Source organism: Mytilus edulis, chromosome 1 (genome assembly GCF_963676685.1).
Source record: "Mytilus edulis chromosome 1, xbMytEdul2.2, whole genome shotgun sequence".
Lineage (NCBI taxonomy): Eukaryota > Metazoa > Mollusca > Bivalvia > Mytilida > Mytilidae > Mytilus > Mytilus edulis.
The window spans coordinates 11,140,852-11,162,199 of NC_092344.1; positions in this window are offsets into that span (position 1 = coordinate 11,140,852).

A 21,348-nucleotide genomic window follows, 5' to 3' on the forward strand; every position below is an offset into this window, starting at 1 on the left:
ATAAACAGGAAGTAGCCAGATTAGCTACTAAATATATGCACACTGAAATATAGTCCCTTAAAATTCCCATGGCTGTGTACATGTTCAGATACGAACTATGAAAATTTTGTTTATATCTTTAGAGAAGTAAAATCAAGTATGTATGTCTTTAGTTTTGTCAAATTGCTGTCTTGTTTTGTCCTGTTATTAGGTAACAGTACTGATACAATACTGTAAAAATACGGAGATGTGGTATGATTGCCAATGAGACGCCTACATGTATCCACTCAAGTTCAAATAAAGTGGATGTAAGCAGTTATATGCAACCATACAGCCTTCAACAATGAGAAAAATCATATCAAATAGACCCTTGTAAATAGGTGTTGATCAAATGATATTGTAAATAAGAGGGTTGTATATTTCATGACGGTATAATACTAAACCCCTAATAGGAGGGATTGTGCCTGATATTCATATGATGAAGACATAATCTTTCAATCAGTTTAATTAAGGTCTGGTTCTGGCATGTCAATAACTGCTAGTAGTCTGTTGTTATTTATGTATTATTGTCATTTTGTTTATTTTCTTTTGTTTCATATGCATATTCTGACATCGGACTCGGACTTCTCTTAAACTGAGTTTTACTGTGCGTATTGTTTCGCGTTTGTTTTTTCTACATTGGCTACAGGTATAGGGGAGGGTTGAGATCTCAAAAAACATGTTTAATCCCGCCGCAATTTTGCGCCTGTCCAAAGTTAGGAGCCTCTTACCTTTGTTAGTTTTGTATGATTTATAATTTTAGTTTCTTGTGTATAATTCGGAGCTTAGTATGACGTCCATTATCACTGAACTAGTATACATATTTGTTTAGGGGCCAGCTGACGGACACCTCCGTGTGCGGGAGTTTCTCGCTACATTGAAGATCTATCGGTGGCCTTCGGCTGTTGTCTGCTCTATGGTCGGGTTGTTGTATCCTTGACACATTCCCCATTTCCATACTCAATTTTATAGTATGATTTACATCTGCAATAATCACGAAACAATCAGAGACAAGTTTGGGTCTAAATCTGTATGTCCCACATAATCAAATTGACCGAAGAGAGAGGCGAAAGATACTAAAGGCTTATTCAAACACATAAGTCAATAATAAACTGACAAAACCACGGCAAAAAAAAGAGAAAGATTAAAAAACAAACAACAGAATGCAAAACACAACAAAGAACATCACAGACTGAACAAAACGAACCTCGCCAAAAAACTGGTGTGACCAAATGACTAATTTATCTCAGCCTTACATTATTTAGCAGACCCTTTATTATACCAAACCAAACAAAGTTCTTTATGGTACAATGTTTTTGATCCATCGGTCTGTCAGTCCTGTTCTCGTTATTGCAACTCGTCTGAAACCACATAACAGAGTTTTATAAATCTTTGTAGATAATGAGGAAATTATGAAATTATCAATTCATTGATTTTCTATATACTCCTACAACAGTTTGTCATAAAATCTGTCACAGAAAGCTCGACATAGGAATGGTGATCCGGCGGCGACGGCGACAGCGTTAGTTCACTTCTTAAAAGCTTGATATTTTAGACGGCGAACGACCTGGATGCTCCATACTTTAAATACAGATGCCTTAAGTTTGGAAGTTTCCGTCTGTCACATGTCCATTGTCCTTGAACTAATTTTCATGGTTCAGTGACTACTTGAAAAAAAGTTAAGAGTTTTTGTAATTTCTCACATATTATGGGTAACTATGTTTAGTATTTGCGTACCTTGGTCAGCATGCCCATCAGACAGTTTTCACTTGACCTCGCCATCATTTCATGGATCAGTGAAAAGGGTTAAGTTTTGGGTGGTCAAGTCTATATCTCAGATACTATATGAAATATGTCTTGTATATTTGGTGTATGGAAGGATTGTAAGGTGTACATGTCCAACTGGCAGGTGTCATCTGATCTTGACCTCATTTCCTTGGTTCAATGGTCAAAGTTAAGCTTTTGAGTTTTGTTCGTTTTTTTCTAATACTATATGCAATAGGTCAACTTTATTTGGTGTCTGGAAATATCTTATGATGTCAGTCTCGCAAGTCTCATTTGACCTTGACCTCATTTTCGAGGTTCATTGTTCAGTGTTTAGTTTTTGTGCCAAGTGTCATCTGACCTTGATCTGATTTGTATTGAATGATTGTAAGGTGTTAATGTATTCCTCATTTTGGTCATATGACCTTGATCTCATTTTCTTTGGTCATGTTATTAATAAGTTTATGTGATAATTGTAGTAAAACTTTATATTTAGGTCTATCAACATAAATAAGGCGAGAAATTTCAACGTGTGTACTCTTGTTAGGAATTAGGAACTATGCCTTCTGAACTTAGAATTTCGGCCTAAATATACTTCTGCATATCTTCTGAAATTACACAACAGAATCTCATGCGTGTTTGAACTAAATAATCTGTTGAACTTTTGTTTGCTTAGTGACAATGTCGGGCTGTGAAGTATGTGAGCGTGCTCACAAAGGTTCTTTGATTACACACAGTCAATGCATTGTCTGTGCTTCCCAGATACAGTCTGTATGCATTTTCTTTGTTGTAAATTAAATTAAGTTTATGTATTGTACGTCGTTCTTAGTCTTTATACATTGTTTATATGCTTTGACTATGAGTCTAAGATACTTCTATTGTCGGTATATCTTAGATTTAGTCAGTTAACACTGTCTATGGATCAGAGACACAGTATGTATGCATTGTAAGTTGTTCCAAGTTGATATAAAAGTCTGTATGTTTTGCCTGTTACTGCAAGATAAAGTGTGTGCACTGCCTGTGGCTCTTATATACAGTCTGTATGCATTTTCTGTATGCTTTATCTATGGGTCTAATTTTTATATACAGTCTGTATACAAACTGTATCTCTGACCCATATACAGTGTCCAAAAAAACTCTGTATGTGTGAAAATGATCTTTGGTTCTAAGATGCATTTTGTTTGATTGGCTGAATGCTTAGTATATATTGGTTTCGATATATGGTCTGTATGTATTGTATGGATCTTATATATTTGTATTTTTTTCCATCTGATGAGTAAGCCTTTTTCAACTGATTTTTATAGTTCGTTCTTATGTTGTACTGTTACACCAAAGTCCCAGGTTATTGGAGGTTTGGGATCCCGCTAACATGTTTAACCCCGCCACATTCTCTATGTATGTGCCTGTCCCAAGTTAGGAGACTGTAATTCAGTGGTTGTCGTTTGTTTATATGTTACATATTTGTTTTTCGTTAATTTTTTGTATATAAATTAGGTCGTTAGTTTTTTCGTTTAAATTGTTTCACATTGTCATTTCGGGACTTGTTATAGGTGACTATGCGGTATGGGCTGTGTTCATTGTTGAAGGCTGTACGGTGACCTATAGTTGTTAATTTCTGTGCCATTTTGGTCTCTTGTGGAGAGTTGTCAGTAGTGTTTGTGGGACAGAATGAACCCATAAAGGTGGACGTCGGACGCTGACGCTATATTTGGACCTGGGTGTGAATGCCGACGCCATATTTGGGCCTTAACGCGGACGCCATGGTCGACCATGAAATCGGGACGCGAATTTGAGGTTGGACCGTATGATTCGGACATCGAGACACCGACGCCATATTTGGGCTTGGACGCTATATCTTAATGTTATACCAGTAACGAATTATAAAATTCGTAATAACGATTTAAATTCGTGATTTCGAATTCAAATTATATTTGTGGGAGGTCCTATGGGCGTCCGTAGCTTTCCGACTTATTTGAACCACTTAATTAATATCCTATGGTCCTGTTTAACCTGACATCTCAAATAATTAGATTAAGAGATAAAGCACATCTGGTGATTAAAAATAAGTATCTTTATACACTTTCTTTCAATAACATGTTTACAGGTGTACACTTTTTTATTTGGTTGTAATTAACGGACACCAATAATAAAAATATAGTCTGTGACATTAAATAATTATCTTTATCTTTTAACCGTAAACATTGAGTAGTATTGCATTCCAACTCATTTCAACCACATATAATTACTATCATATGATTAGAATTTCAACCCAAATGATTAACTAAAACCACGTCTGGTCATTTAAAATTGTTTCTCATTTAACATAATCTTAACTATATATTTGAAAATTCCACGGTCGTAGTTGGTTTTTATCTTCAAAAATTACACGGATAATATATTTAATCAATCAATATTTATATACAAGGAGTTTGGATTGGATTGGACGAAAAAAAAAATAAAGAATGATATGGGCGAGAAAAATAAAGAATAAAGAAATATGACCAAAATGAATATAAAGAATAGTGAAATAGGGACTGGTAAAATATATCGAATAGAGAAATATACGGCTGCTTAAATATAAGGAATTAAGAATTATGGGATGTTAAACTATAAAAAAATTATAAAGGAATACAAACAAATACTACTGTTACAGTATATAATTGCAGTAGCATTTTTTGTTTGTTTGTGCACGTGCAAGAATTATCTCCGTGCAGAGAAACAAGAACCGGTTTGAACCGGTATAAATGAGATGATTCTGGCTCTGTAGGTGGCCGGCTCTTAGCATACGGTCCAATCAAACAAGTTTTATGTCTATATACAAAAAATGTAGTCCTTAACATAAAATTATGATAAAGATTACTAAATACTTAAGGAAGAAAGATGATCAGGAGGATTCATTAATTATACAGAAACACAAAAAATTGTATTGACTATAATAATTATTTCAACCGTATAGAAGATAAATTAGTCTACTGTACTTATATAGTTATACACAACACATTTTAGCCTATTGCAAGGCAAAATTTATGTTCCTATCCAATATACCCTTTATCCCGCGGGGTGGCCTCTTTTACAAGACCTATACCTATTGTATTTATGGTAACGTGTTCTAAACATTCATGAATTATTTGCCACTGGACGTTAAGCAATCAATTACTATTTCCGTTTATTTCCTTAAATACGGCTTTGAGTATAACAAAGCTGTAAGAGAGATACTAAAGGTTTCACTGGAATTAACACTATGGACGAGTTTTGTTTATTTATTAATAGCGAAAACTCGCTTTCATCCATCGTTTGAAAATAACGTACGTGGCAATTTCAAAGTGCGCCTTGCAAAACGCTATACGTTGGATGGATCGTGGGAATGTTCATTGAAGGTGTCGTTCATACCGGAATAAGAAGCCTAAACGAGACGTATGTACTTCTGTTCCGATTTCGTGCACCAGTCGTACGTTAGGGAAAATCTCTCCATATTCTCCAGTCGATACGATTAAATAAGATATTACGGACGTGACGTTTGGGAAACCAGTCTATTTCACGGTAACCAGGAATGAATTGTATCACATCGAATTTGTTTTGAGATACGATCATCTTCAAATATGTCGTCTAAAAGATGACCATGTATTTCTCTTGCTATATTTTCGAAGGAAGTGAAGTAAATCTATAAGAGCAAACTACTCACTGTCATTTAGGAAATTACGAGTATGTTTAATTGCAATATTTGCTGTTAAGTGCATGTGTGGCCGCACGATCTTCAAAGACATATAAGAAGTAAGCATTCTTCCGATGAGCCACTATACCACCCAGGTGTTACCCAGCAGCAGCAAAAGCAGCAACAGCAGCAGCAGAAAAAGAAGCAGCAGCAGCAAAAGCAGCAGCAGAAGGCTTTCGTGTTTAGACACCCTTCTACCATGATTGTGTCCGGTCCAACCTCCTGCGATAAAACTTATTTTATGTTATTTGTTTCAACACATAAAAAAACTGTGAAGTCCTAGTCCAGACAGGATCGTTTGGTTGTATAAAAGGTGGCAACCTCTTTACGAGGAAATACAACGAACATGCAGTGCTTCCACGCGTTGAATTCATTCGTGGAATTCCTTTTGATCTCGAAAGGGACGATGTTTTCGATCCCAACATTCGAAACATGATCCTATTAGATGACCTCATGTCGACATCGGACAAAGACTCCAGAATAAATGATTTGATTACGGAAGGGTGTCACCATAGGAAATTATCGGTCGTCGTTTTTAATCAGAATTTATACTTTGGCAAAGACCCCACCAAGAGACGAAACTGTCATTATCTCATTCTCTTTAATAACCCCATTGATCGACAGCCAATCGTGACTCTTGGCCGACAGATGTATCCTTCTCGAGGGGACTTCTTTCTCCGGAAATTTGAAGAGGCAAAGAGGACACCTTTCGTGTACTTTCTTGTTGACCTAAAAGCTAGAACCCCAGAAGCCTCCAGATTGCACACAGAGGTCTTGCAGGTCGGTCAAGGAGAGACACCAGACGGACAGAGGGATGACGACCGTCTCTCGAATACTTTTAAAGACGATACAATGTAGTTCGGTCTCATCAGACGAAGATATTGCCGACGAGACAACACATAGTTCGTCAGAGGATGCTGAAACACGGAAAGATCTCATCGCCTGTCAGGATTGTGGAGTACTTAGTGTTTGCTCACCTACGTGGATTAGAAGCCCAACGTCAGCAAGGTTGTGGGATTAAAAACGGCATTGCCCTTAACGATGACCGGGAAAGATGTAGAGGATGCTTTGAGTGGATTGCCCGTGACCGTTTGCTGTGCAGAAGACTTGCCTATATGTGTGAGCGACAGGCGTAGAAGGTTTGTGGTCAATACGGACAACTGTGATCAAAAGGGGAGTCATTAGGTTGCATTTCATTTCCCCGCATCGGGTCCATCAGAATTTTTCGACTCCTTAGAACGATTACCGGAAAAGTACCAACGCTATTTCAGAAATGTACTCATCGTCAATGGACCGAAATACTGTGTGGTTTGCAATCAAATCCAACCCAATGATTGAGATACATGTGGCCTGTATTGCATTTATTACGTCAAATTGAGATGTCGGGACTCGAGATGAAGGACATTATCAACAACTTTTCATCCACTGACACGATTCAGAATGACAGTAAACTCGTAGCTCTATTTGGTTAAATGAAAAATAATGATACAAAAAAAAATAATGAAAAAAGAAAGAAAAAAAAAATCTTAAAACACCTACATGGATGTGTAGCAGGTCTCAAGTCTTGAAAAACTCTTTCTAGGGTCACTAAAAGTATCCACCCTGGAGGGTAGTCTGGTCAAAATTAAGATATAGCGTCCAGGATTTAAGCCCAAATATCACGTCGGCGTCTCGATGTCCGAGTAACATGGTCCAACCCGAAGTTTGCGTCTTGATTTCAGGGTCGACTATGGCGTCCGATTTAAGGCCCAAATATGGCGTCGGCGTCTGCGCCAACTTTCGAATATGGCGTCAGCGTCCGACGTCCACCTTAATGGGGGTTATTCTGTCCCACAAACACTACTGTTGTTTCATTGGCAATCATACAACATCTACTTTTTTATATTATATATATATTATCTATACGTATATATTTTCTATATATGAATTTTACATGTTTAGATGATGAAATGAAAATTCAGAAGATATGTGGTAATATTGCCAATGGGAAACTTATCCACCAAAGACAAACGAATGTGAATCAGCCATGAGTTACACATATGTATTCATGTAAAATGCTATTCAAACCCATTCCTGACTAGATGTGACGAAAAACGAAAACTAACAGCCCGATTAATGCTGAAACGATAAACGTAAAATCAATATCAAAGACAGCAACCAATAACAATACAGTGCTCCTATATATCGTCTACCAACAGTATTTATCTATACCTACCGTCGGTGGTTAACATGCAATACAGTACTCCAATGTACCGTATATCAACAGTATTTGTCTATACCTACCGTCGGTGGTTAACATACAATATAGTGCTCCTATATACCGTCTATCAACAGTATTTGTCTATACCTACTGTCGGTTGTTAACATACAGTATAGTGCTCCTATACACCGTATATCAACAGTATTTGTCTGTACCTACCGTCGGTGGTTAACATACAATATAGTGCTCCTATATACCGTCTATCACCAGTATTTGTCTATACCTACCGTCGGTGATTAACATACGATATAGTGCTATTATATATACCGTCTATCAAGAGTTTTAGTCTATACCTACTGTTGGTAGTTAACATACAATATAGTGCTCCTATATACCGTCTATCAACATTATTTGTCTATACCTACTGTCGGTAGTTAACATGCAATATAATGCTCCTATATACCGTTTATTATCAGTATTTTTCTAAACCTACCGTCGGTAGGTAACATGCGATATAGTGCTCCTATATACCGTCTACCAACAGTATTTATAATGAAATTCAAAACAGTGTGGCTGTGGCCATTGATTGACACATTAAATTCATCCATTGACTGGGACAATTAAGGTGAACGTTTGTATGTAACTACCACTGCTCACTATATACTTTTTAAAGACACTTAAACTATTGGGTCACCAAAGGTTCTCAACAACTTAAAAAAGTAATTCGAAAAACTAATCAGAAATAACACGATGTTTTGATTTATATCAATTATATAAATCAAAACATAAAGGTTATTCCTGATTAATTTTTTGAATTATTTTATAATTAAAGGCGTTAAGAAACCTTTGGTGACCCCACAGTTTAAATGTCTATCGTAGGTACGTCGTGAACAGTGGTCGTTACAGACAAACGTTCATGTAAATTGTCCCAGTCAATGGATGAATTTAATGTGTCAATCAATGGCCACAGCCACACTGTTTTGAATTTCATTCTATCTATACCTACCGTCGGTGGTTAACATGCAATACAGCACTCCTATTCACCGTATATCAACAGTATTTGTCTATACCTACCGTCAGTGGTTAACATACGAATTAGTACTCCTTCACAACGTCTATCAATAGTATTTGTCTATACCTACCGTTGGTGGTTAACATGCAATATAATGCTCCTATATACCGTCTATTATCAGTATTTTTCTAAACCTACCGTCGGTAGTTAACATGCGATATAGTGCTCCTATATACCGTCTACCAACAGTATTTATCTATACCTACCGTCGGTGGTTAACATGCCATACAGTACTCTTATTTACCGTATATCAACAGTATTTGGCTATACCTACCGTCGGTAGTTAACATACAATATAGTGCTCCTTAATACCGTCTATCAACAGTATGTGTCTATACCTACCGTCGGTAGTTAACATACAATATAGAGCTCCTATATACCGTCTATCAACAGTATTTGTCTATACCTACTGTTGGTAGTTAACATACAGTATAGTGCTCCTATACATCGTATATTATACCTACCGTCGGTGATTAACATGCAATATAGTGTTCCTATATACCGTCTATCAACATAATTTATCTATACCTACCGTCGGTGATTAACATGCAATAAAATGCTCCTATATACCGTCTATTATTTTATTTTTTTCTAAACCTACCGTCGGTAGTTAACATGCGATATAGTGCTCCTATATACCGTCTATCACCAGTATTTGTCTATACCTACTGTCGGTAGTTAACATACAATATAGTGCTCCCATATACCGTCTATCAACAGTATTTGTCTATACCTACTGTCGGTAGTTAACATACAATATAGTGCTCCTATATACTATCTATCAACAGTATATGTCTATACCTACCGTCGGTGGTTAACATACAATATAATGCTCCCATATACCGTCTATCAACAGTATTTGTCTATACCTACTGTCGGTAGTTAACATACAATATAGTGCTTCTATATACCATCTATCAACAGTATTTGTCTATACCTACCGTCGGTGGTTAACATACAATATAGTGCTCCTACAATGTATATACCGTCTATCAACAGTATTTGTCTATACCTACCGTCGGTGGTTAACATACAATAAAGTGCTCCTATATACCGTCTATCAACAGTATTTGTCTATACCTACTGTCGGAAGGTAACATACAATATAGTGCACCTATATATCGTCTATCAACAGTATTTTTCTATACCTAACGTTAGTGGTTAACATACAATATAGTGCTCCTATATACCGTCTATCAAGAGTTTTAGTCTATACCTACTGTCGGTAGTTAACATACAATATAGTGCTCCTATATACCGTATATCACCAGTATTTGTCTATACCTACTGTCGGTAGTTAACATACAATATAGTGTTCCTATATACCGTATATCAACAGTATTTGTCTATACCTACTGTGGGAAGGTAACATACAATATAGTGCACCTATATACCGTTTATCAGCAGTATTTGTCTATACCTACCGTCGGTGGTTAACATACAATATAGTGCTCCTATATACCGTCTATCGCCAGTATTTGTCTATACCTACTGTCGGTGGTTAACATACAATATAGTGCTCCTATATACCGTCTATCAGCAGTATTTGTCTATACCTACCGTCGGTGGTTAACATACAATATGGTGCTCCTATATACCGTCTATCGCCAGTATTTGTCTATACCTACTGTCGGTAGTTAACATACAATATAGTGCTCCTATATACCGTCTATGACCAGTATTTGTCTATACCTACCGTCGGTGATTAACATACGATATAGTGCTATTACATATACCGTCTATCAAGAGTTTTAGTCTTTACCTACTGTTGGTAGTTAACATACAATACAGTGCGCCTATATACCGTCTATCAGCAGTATTTGTCTATACCTACCGTCGGTGGTTAACATACAATATAGTGCTCCTATATACCATCTATCAACAGTATATGTCTATACCTACCGTCGGTGGTTAACATACAATATAATGCTCCCATATACCGTCTATCAACAGTATTTGTCTATACCTACTGTCGGTAGTTAACATACAATACAGTGCTCCTATATACCGTCTATCAGCAGTATTTGTCTATACCTACCGTCGGTGGTTAACATACAATATAGTGCTCTTATATACCATCTATCAACAGTATATGTCTATACCTACCGTCGGTGGTTAACATACAATATAATGCTCCCATATGCCGTCTATCAACAGTATTTGTCTATACCTACTGTCGGTAGTTAACATACAATATAGTGCTTCTATATACCATCTATCAACAGTATTTGTCTATACCTACCGTCGGTGGTTAACATACAATATAGTGCTCCTACAATGTATATACCGTCTATCAACAGTATTTGTCTATACCTACCGTCGGTGGTTAACATACAATAAAGTGCTCCTATATACCGTCTATCAACAGTATTTGTCTATACCTACTGTCGGAAGGTAACATACAATATAGTGCACCTATATATCGTCTATCAACAGTATTTTTCTATACCTAACGTTAGTGGTTAACATACAATATAGTGCTCCTATATACCGTCTATCAAGAGTTTTAGTCTATACCTACTGTCGGTAGTTAACATACAATATAGTGCTCCTATATACCGTATATCACCAGTATTTGTCTATACCTACTGTCGGTAGTTAACATACAATATAGTGTTCCTATATACCGTATATCAACAGTATTTGTCTATACCTACTGTGGGAAGGTAACATACAATATAGTGCACCTATATACCGTCTATCAGCAGTATTTGTCTATACCTACCGTCGGTGGTTAACATACAATATAGTGCTCCTATATACCGTCAATCGCCAGTATTTGTCTATACCTACTGTCGGTGGTTAACATACAATATAGTGCTCCTATATACCGTCTATCAGCAGTATTTGTCTATACCTACCGTCGGTGGTTAACATACAATATGGTGCTCCTATATACCGTCTATCGCCAGTATTTGTCTATACCTACTGTCGGTAGTTAACATACAATATAGTGCTCCTATATACCGTCTATGACCAGTATTTGTCTATACCTACCGTCGGTGATTAACATACGATATAGTGCTATTACATATACCGTCTATCAAGAGTTTTAGTCTTTACCTACTGTTGGTAGTTAACATACAATACAGTGCTCCTATATACCGTCTATCAGCAGTATTTGTCTATACCTACCGTCGGTGGTTAACATACAATATAGTGCTCCTATATACCATCTATCAACAGTATATGTCTATACCTACCGTCGGTGGTTAACATACAATATAATGCTCCCATATACCGTCTATCAACAGTATTTGTCTATACCTACTGTCGGTAGTTAACATACAATACAGTGCTCCTATATACCGTCTATCAGCAGTATTTGTCTATACCTACCGTCGGTGGTTAACATACAATATAGTGCTCTTATATACCATCTATCAACAGTATATGTCTATACCTACCGTCGGTGGTTAACATACAATATAATGCTCCCATATGCCGTCTATCAACAGTATTTGTCTATACCTACTGTCGGTAGTTAACATACAATATAGTGCTTCTATATACCATCTATCAACAGTATTTGTCTATACCTACCGTCGGTGGTTAACATACAATATAGTGCTCCTACAATGTATATACCGTCTATCATCAGTATTTGTCTATACCTACCGTCGGTGGTTAACATACAATATAGTGCTCCTATATACCGTCTATCAACAGTATTTTTCTATACCTGCTGTCGGTAGTTAACATACAATATAGTGTTCCTATATACCGTCTATCAACAGTATTTGTCTATACCTACTGTCGGAAGGTAACATACAATATAGTGCACCTATATATCGTCTATCAACAGTATTTGTCTATACCTACCGTCGGTGGTTAACATACAATATAGTGCTCCTATATACCGTCTATCAAGAGTTTTAGTCTGTACCTACTGTCGGTAGTTAACATACAATATAGTGCTCCTATATACCGTCTATCACCAGTATTTGTCTATACCTACTGTCGGTAGTTAACATACAAGATAGTGTTCCTATATACCGTCTATCAACAGTATTTGTCTATACCTACTGTGGGAAGGTAACATACAATATAGTGCACCTATATACCGTCTATCAGCAGTATTTGTCTATACCTACCGTCGGTGGTTAACATACAGTATAGTGCTCCTATATACCGTCTATCAGCAGTATTTGTCTATACCTACCGTCGGTGGTTAACATACAATATAGTGCTCCTATATACCGTCTATCGCCAGTATTTGTCTATACCTACTGTCGGTAGTTAACATACAATATAGTGCTCCTATATACCGTCTATGACCAGTATTTGTCTATACCTACCGTCGGTGATTAACATACGATATAGTGCTATTACATATACCGTCTATCAAGAGTTTTAGTCTTTACCTACTGTTGGTAGTTAACATACAATACAGTGCTCCTATATACCGTCTATCAGCAGTATTTGTCTATATCTACCGTCGGTGGTTAACATACAATATAGTGCTCCTATATACCATCTATCAACAGTATATGTCTATACCTACCGTCGGTGGTTAACATACAATATAATGCTCCCATATACCGTCTATCAACAGTATTTGTCTATACCTACTGTCGGTAGTTAACATACAATATAGTGCTTCTATATACCATCTATCAACAGTATTTGTCTATACCTACCGTCGGTGGTTAACATACAATATAGTGCTCCTACAATGTATATACCGTCTATCAACAGTATTTGTCTATACCTACCGTCGGTGGTTAACATACAATATAGTGCTCCTATATACCGTCTATCAAGAGTTTTAGTCTATACCTACTGTCGGTAGTTAACATACAATATAGTGCTCCTATATACCGTCTATCACCAGTATTTTTCTATACCTGCTGTCGGTAGTTAACATACAATATAGTGTTCCTATATACCGTCTATCAACAGTATTTGTCTATACCTACTGTCGGAAGGTAACATACAATATAGTGCACCTATATATCGTCTATCAACAGTATTTGTCTATACCTACCGTCGGTGGTTAACATACAATATAGTGCTCCTATATACCGTCTATCAAGAGTTTTAGTCTGTACCTACTGTCGGTAGTTAACATACAATATAGTGCTCCTATATACCGTCTATCACCAGTATTTGTCTATACCTACTGTCGGTAGTTAACATACAATATAGTGTTCCTATATACCGTCTATCAACAGTATTTGTCTATACCTACTGTCGGAAGGTAACATACAATATAGTGCACCTATATACCGTCTATCAGCAGTATTTGTCTATACCTACCGTCGGTGGTTAACATACAATATAGTGCTCCTATATACCGTCTATCAGCAGTATTTGTCTATACCTACCATCGGTGGTTAACATACAATATAGTGCTCCTATATACCGTCTATCAACAGTATTTGTCTATACCTACTGTCGGTAGTTAACATACAATATAGTGCTCCTATATACCGTCTATAACCAGTATTTGTCTATACCTACCGTCGGTGATTAACATACGATATAGTGCTATTACATATACCGTCTATCAAGAGTTTTAGTCTTTACCTACTGTTGGTAGTTAACATACAATACAGTGCTCCTATATACTGTCTATCAACAGTATTTGTCTATACCTACTGTCGGTAGTTAACATACAATATAGTGCTCCTACATGTGTATATACCGTCTATCAACAGTATTTGTCTATACCTACCGTCGGTATTGTTAACATACAATATAGTGCTCCTATATACCGTCTATCAAGAGTTTTAGTCTATACCTACTGTTGGTAGTTAACATTAAATATAGTGCTCCTATATACTGTCTATCAAGAGTTTTAGTCTATACCTACTGTTGGTAGTTAACATACAATATAGTGCTCCTATATACCGTCTATCAAGAGTTTTAGTCTATACCCACTGTTGGTAGTTAACATACCATATAGGGCCCCTATATACCGTCTATCAACAGTATTTGTCTATACCTACTGTCGGTGGTTAACATGCAATATAGTCCTCCTATATACTGTCTATCAACAGTATTTGTCTATACCTACCGTTGGTGGTTAACATGCCATACAGTACTCCTATATATCGTCTATCAACAGTATTTGTCTCTACCTACCGTCGGTGGTTAACATGCAATAGAGTGCTCCTATATACCGTCTATCAACACTATGTTTCTAACCTGTTTCTATACCCACCGTCGGTGGTTAACATGCAATACAGTGCACCTATATACCGTATATCAACAGTATTTGTCTATACCTATCGTCGGTGGTTAACATGCAATATAGTCCTCCTATATACTGTCTATCAACAGTATTTCTTTATACCTACCGTCGGTGGTTAACGTAAAATATAGTGTTCCTTTATATACCGTCTTTCAATAGTATTTCTTTATACCTACTGTCGGTGGTTAACATAGAATTTAGTGCTCCTATATACCGTCTATCAACCGTATTTGTCTATACCTACCGGCGGTTGTTATCAAAAGAAACTATTTCCAATCGACGGTCCAAAGTTTCGTATCTATACTTCACTCTGAATGACCGATGACATTTATTTGAACAGTAACATTCCCTATTGTATTCATTATTTAGTTTTCTCCCTGAACTTGTCTGAAATATTTGCGGCTGTACTGATGGCAAACAACAATCAATCAATTTCTTAAAGTACTTCTTAATCTAAATAATATATTATTTTTTAATCTAACCAGTAATATGTGATCGGTGAATGTACGTATGACAATTACGCCAATTTTGAAAAAGCATATTTTTTTTCATTTGCGCACATTGACATTTTTTAATTTGCGCCAAATTGATTCGAAAGGTTAGGTCTGATAAATTTAGATGATAAAATTAAACTTGTTTAACCAAACGCAGCAATTCAATGAACACAAGCTACAATATAGATAAATGTGTGTATAGACGCATGTTGAGCTCATGGGTATCATCATTTAATCACACTTCTGGTACCCGAACATTTACTTTCATATATGGAACCGATGCCATAAAGAAAAAAAACAGGCTTTAACTTCTACAAATTTTGATAAAAAAGGGGATGCTTTATTGTAGGGAAGATATCACAAGGTTGCAGTTCAACAGAAGTGTTGCATGACAATACTCAGTTAAAAAAGATTTGTGCATATGCAAATGTGCTTTTTATGTCAAACTGTTACAATCTTATTTTATAAAGTGCTACTTAAAGTGTGATGTACACTTGCAATAAACTTATCCTGCTTTCAATCCCCCTCCTCCTCCCCGTCACGTGTGAGCAAGTGGCAGGTGGCAAAAGGCCAGAAGGAATATTTTTGTTATTATATAAATAAATTCTATACATCTTATATGCCTCACGACTTGTGTTTACCTGTTAATTTGTGCAAATGAAGAAAATAAATTTGGCGCAAAGAAATAAAAAAATAGGCGCTAATTAAGTGCAGATTGGCGCAAATGGAAAAAGCCGAAGCAAATATAATCTTTTCTTGTATCAAGATTTCAAGATTTTATTCATAACCTCAGACACATACTTGTGTACAAGAGGACAATAATATATACAACCATATTAAGATAATACATAGCGAGACAGGACAAACGAAACACAAATACATAGTATATTTTAAAAGACAATTGGTATAATTAGATTAAGTATTTTATGATTTTCTTCACGAAAATTGATAATTTCCTTCGAACTTGTACGTTACATATAGACAACAAGCCAGTGAATTTCTTCTTGCTTGGATTCATTACATAGTAATTTGGTACAAACTTTGATCTAAGAGCAGAAACATCAGCATTTTTACAGGTAAACAATATATGAAACTCATCCCCTATTCCCTCATTACATAATGTACATATTCTATTTTCCCTCGCGATCCCCGCCCATCTACCCGTCTCAATAGGTAACTTCAAATTCGAGCATCGAAGTTTAGATATGTAATATCTGTCCTTGGGTAATAATCGCAATAGATACGGTTCCAAACCAAACTCGAGTTTGAATAAAGAATAGAATTCACCCCTATCAGATCAAATTGGTGTTTTCTTTCTTTTTTTCGTTCAGTTTCATCTAGTCCATTTGTTCATTTGACTCTGTTTCCATCACGACTAGGATGCATTTTAATTTATAATGTAAAGTCGTTCAGGTTTTTGTTTTATTATATAAAAGAAGAAGATATGGCATGATTGCCAGTGAGACAACTTTCTAAAAGAGACAAAGTGACACCGGAATTAACTATTAAAAAAAAACCTTTAACAGATCACGGTACGCTGACGGTACAGATGTCTGTAAATTCAGAAATTAATGCGAGGTTTTTATTATTGCGACAATTTGAAGTATTGCGTTTGAATTAATCAGGATTTTTTCATAATCGTTGTAATCAAAATCTCATTTCAGGCTATAATGACACTCATCGCATTAAATATTTAACAATTGCACGCAACAAATTTATATTCAAAGACTATGAATTTGATGTATATTTGACAAGAAGTTGCCAAAGATTCTATAATTAGTGTATTATTCTCCCAAGTTTATTTGAAAAGGTATAATTCCTCTATACAAATGGCAAAATCTTTCATAAAATATCCAGTAAGTTGGATAAACGTTTACCAAATCATCCCAATACAGTTTGATTTATATATTCACTTTGCTATTCCGTTCTTGCACAGTGATATAGTTCATTTTGCGTCATCCCATATTCTAGCAAAGGGAGATTATCTCAGCATCACCGTTACATTAGTAATAGCTCTCGTACATAAAATAGTTAGCTCGAACTGTATGATCCTGTGTGAATCTGATCTTTATATTAAAAGTGCATAAATGGTTCACATATGGGTCTTATTTAAACATTAAACAGTATCAAAACAATTAGTGCATTATAATATAACCAAATAGGCATGCAAAAAAGAATCAATAGGCAAAATATGCTTGTCTACCGTCTAATTCTAATTGCTATTATTTACTGTATTGTACATAGCTCAATATCATTCCATTCCATTCAATTTTATTTATTTTTGAATTTTCAGAAGAAAACAGTATTTCTAACAATTAAATTGAATTAATTTGATATGACGTTGACACACGGTAATCACTCTCATGTTTTTATTTACATCGCTGTCAATCATCCGGTAAAGATGAATATTCATTACTACCCTCGGTAGTTAACGTCCCTCGATGGTTAACTTTAAGTGCCTACCTCGATTTAAACACCACCATTCTGAATTAATGCGGCTGCACATCTAAACACCCTACAAAAAAGTGACTCTACATTGGTTTACTACTACAAAACTTCTTATCTGTCTGTATGCAAGCCAATTAATTACAGAAGTTGGGTTGCTGCCAGGATGTCAACCACATCTAATAAATCTAAAATTGAAAATGGAAATGGGGAATGTGTCAAAGAGACAACAACCCGACCATAGAAAAAAACAACAGCAGAAGGTCACCAACAGGTCTTCGATGTAGCAAGAAATTCCCCCACCCAGAGGCGTCCTTCAGCTGGCCCCTAAATAAATACATACTAGTTCAGGGATAATGAATGCCATACTAATTTCCAAATTGTAGACAAGAAACTAAAATTAAAATAATACAAGACTAACAAAAGCCAGAGGCTCCTGACTTGGGACAGGCGCAAAAATGCGGTGGGGCTTAACATGTTTATGAGATCTCAACCCTCCCCTATACCTCTAGCCAATGTAGAAAAGTAAACGCATAACAATATGCATATTTAAATCTGTTTGCTTATTGAATTATTTCTGATTATTTCTTTAAATTGTTTTCTCATGTCCATCTTTGCCACATACTGTCTTTTCTAACATAAGATAATAAAGGGCTGCGCTTTAGCGCATGATACGCCCGTTGTTTGAAAGACGACGGGCGTATAAAAATGGCAAAAAAGACTACAATGACAATGAGGAGCAGCAAGAAGATAACAGGGAAAGTGAAGATGGTGAAAGTGACTACTGAAAGTTATGATCTAAATCAGGGCCGTAACTAGGGTTCGAATTGAGGGGAGGCAGGGGTTTGGGGGCCGCCGATTGAGCCCCCTTTGTGCCCCCATCGATTTTTTTTCTCTCAGTTATTGGCTAAAAATTACCCGTTTCCCTTCGATTTCCTTACTTTAAGAAACATCAGTATGACCTGGAAGCAACTTTTATGCAAAAACAAGCTGAGATTGCTGTTCGGGGTGAGCCAAGGCTAGCTCCGTCTTGAAGGCTGTACTTTGACCTATAATTGTTAACATTAAATACATTGTGACCGTGGATTTTTTTCTCAAATGATATGGCTAAAATTATCTGTTTTCCTTCGATTTCCTTGCTTTAAGAAAGATCAGTTTTGCTGGATCCTTGGAGCAATTTTCATGCAAACAATTATTATCTGTATTTTCTGTATTTAAAGATATTTTTTTTAGAAACTTGTAAGTTCAAAAAACATATTAAGCAAGATTATAAAACGCAAGATATTTTTTTTTTATCGAGGATCTTGAATTTCAATATTGTTGAAAGCTGAACAGACATGTATATAACTACAACCAGGGACTTTCTATACTAGTCTAGTATATACTTAGTATAGAAAGTCCCTGCTACAACGAATGGGAGTGTGTACTTACTAAGGCATTGACCATAATGTTCTCTTACGATCGGGAAACTTAAAAAAACCGATCCAACAGCTGATTCAGCAGGTAACGAATTTCCGATATCTTAAAAGATTCACAATACAAAAAGAACATCCTCTGCTTAAATAATCGAGCCCCCAAATAGATGCAAATAGTTAAGTTTTTATTCAAAATTATCGAAAGCAAAGTTTCATATGTGTTCTCATACGAATACTGACCACCTCAATACTGTATAACAGACGGACGGCCACACGAAAAAAAAATAAAACAAATACCGAAACGGTTTACTTTCGATCAAAAATCCGAAAAAATGACAGACATATTACGTATCATGATAACACTGTTAAAACTGTTAACTTGTGTTATTTATAATATAAATTCAAGTTCTTCGTGTACATATTGTCAATATTTTATTTTTTTACTTCAAAAAAAATTTTTGGTGTAGAAAATTCAGGGGAGGCAGTTGCCTCCCCTGCCTCATAGGTAGTTACGACCCTGTAAATGAGGAAGTAGGTGATGAAAGAAAGGATTGCATTGATGATGAAGATAAAGATTTCATTGATGATGAGGAGGCCTCTTCTGAGAATGAAAATGAGGATTTTTCTGATGATGAGGACAGTGATTACAGTGAAGAAGACACTGATGATTAAACCTAGTTCAGCTTTTCAATATTTAGCATAAAAAACAAATATCATTAACATTGGCATATAACATAGAAGTCTTCAATGCAATATAAGGAAAGTGATATATGATTATGGGTTTTAGTAATTCTATGGCTGATTTCCAAATTTTATAGTAGTTTGAAAGAAGGTAATTTTCTTGGAGTATATTGCTCATAGTTAGATTCTGTTGAACACAGTAAGGAATCCATACTAAATTATACAAAGATGTATGCAAAAGTTGTTCAAATGGTGCTTAATATGGTGGATAATGATTATTACCTTTTTATTGTTTAGAATATTCACAAGATGATCATATTGATAAATGTTTAGGAGACTTGATTTCCTTATTTTTTTCATAAAATGACACCCTTTAACATTTAAGAAATATTTAGTCACATGTTAAGATTTTCATGTTGTCACTTGTTCACTTATTATGTGCTATTGTAGACTAGTTATGTTTTATAACATTTTTTATTGCGCTCAACCCTTCCACCGAAACCGAACTCTATAAAAAAGCTGCAATGCTAAGGTATCATTTGTGATTTCAATTGCAACCAATTTTAACAAGAGTAAAACATACTATGTGCAAAAACAGTATTTGATTTTTATCCATAGCTTAGATAGTAAAAATGTTATCATAAAATGATATATGCCTCAGGGAACAGTTAGTATCTCAGGGACTGCTAATGTGCTTTCATCCTTGCAACCATTCAATAATAGTACAAACGTATGACATTCATGGAACCTATTTTTTACAAGAAATTTAATGTTTTAAATTGAACTAAAGATTTTACAAATTTTATGTTTTCATCAGATTTTATTAAGTATTATTTGTTACATGAATAGATATAAACAATTCACCAAAGTTTCATGGACATTGGTGAAAGCCTTTTTGAGTTATTGTCCGAAGTGTTAAAACCCCCCCTTTTTTATGAATAAAGCCCAATAAATCCAAAACTTAAAATCTGAAATTTATAAAAATTGAAAGGGAGCTTACATCAATAGATATAAACAATTCACCAAAGTTTCATGGACATTGGTGAAAGCCTTTTTGAGTTATTGTCCGAAGTGTTGAAAATCCCCCCTTTTTTATGAATAAAGCCCCATAAATCCAAAACTTAAAATCTGAAATTGAAAATAACGAAAGAGAGCTTACGTCAATAGATATAAACAATTCACTTAAGTTTCATGGAAATTGGTGAAAGTGTTTTTGAGTTATTGAACAAAGTGTGGACGACGGACGGACGGACAACGGTATACCATAATACGTCCCGACTAAAAGACGGGCGTATAATAATATAAAAATATGTACAGTGCACTATTTGTCCTTTTTTAAACAAATGCAAAG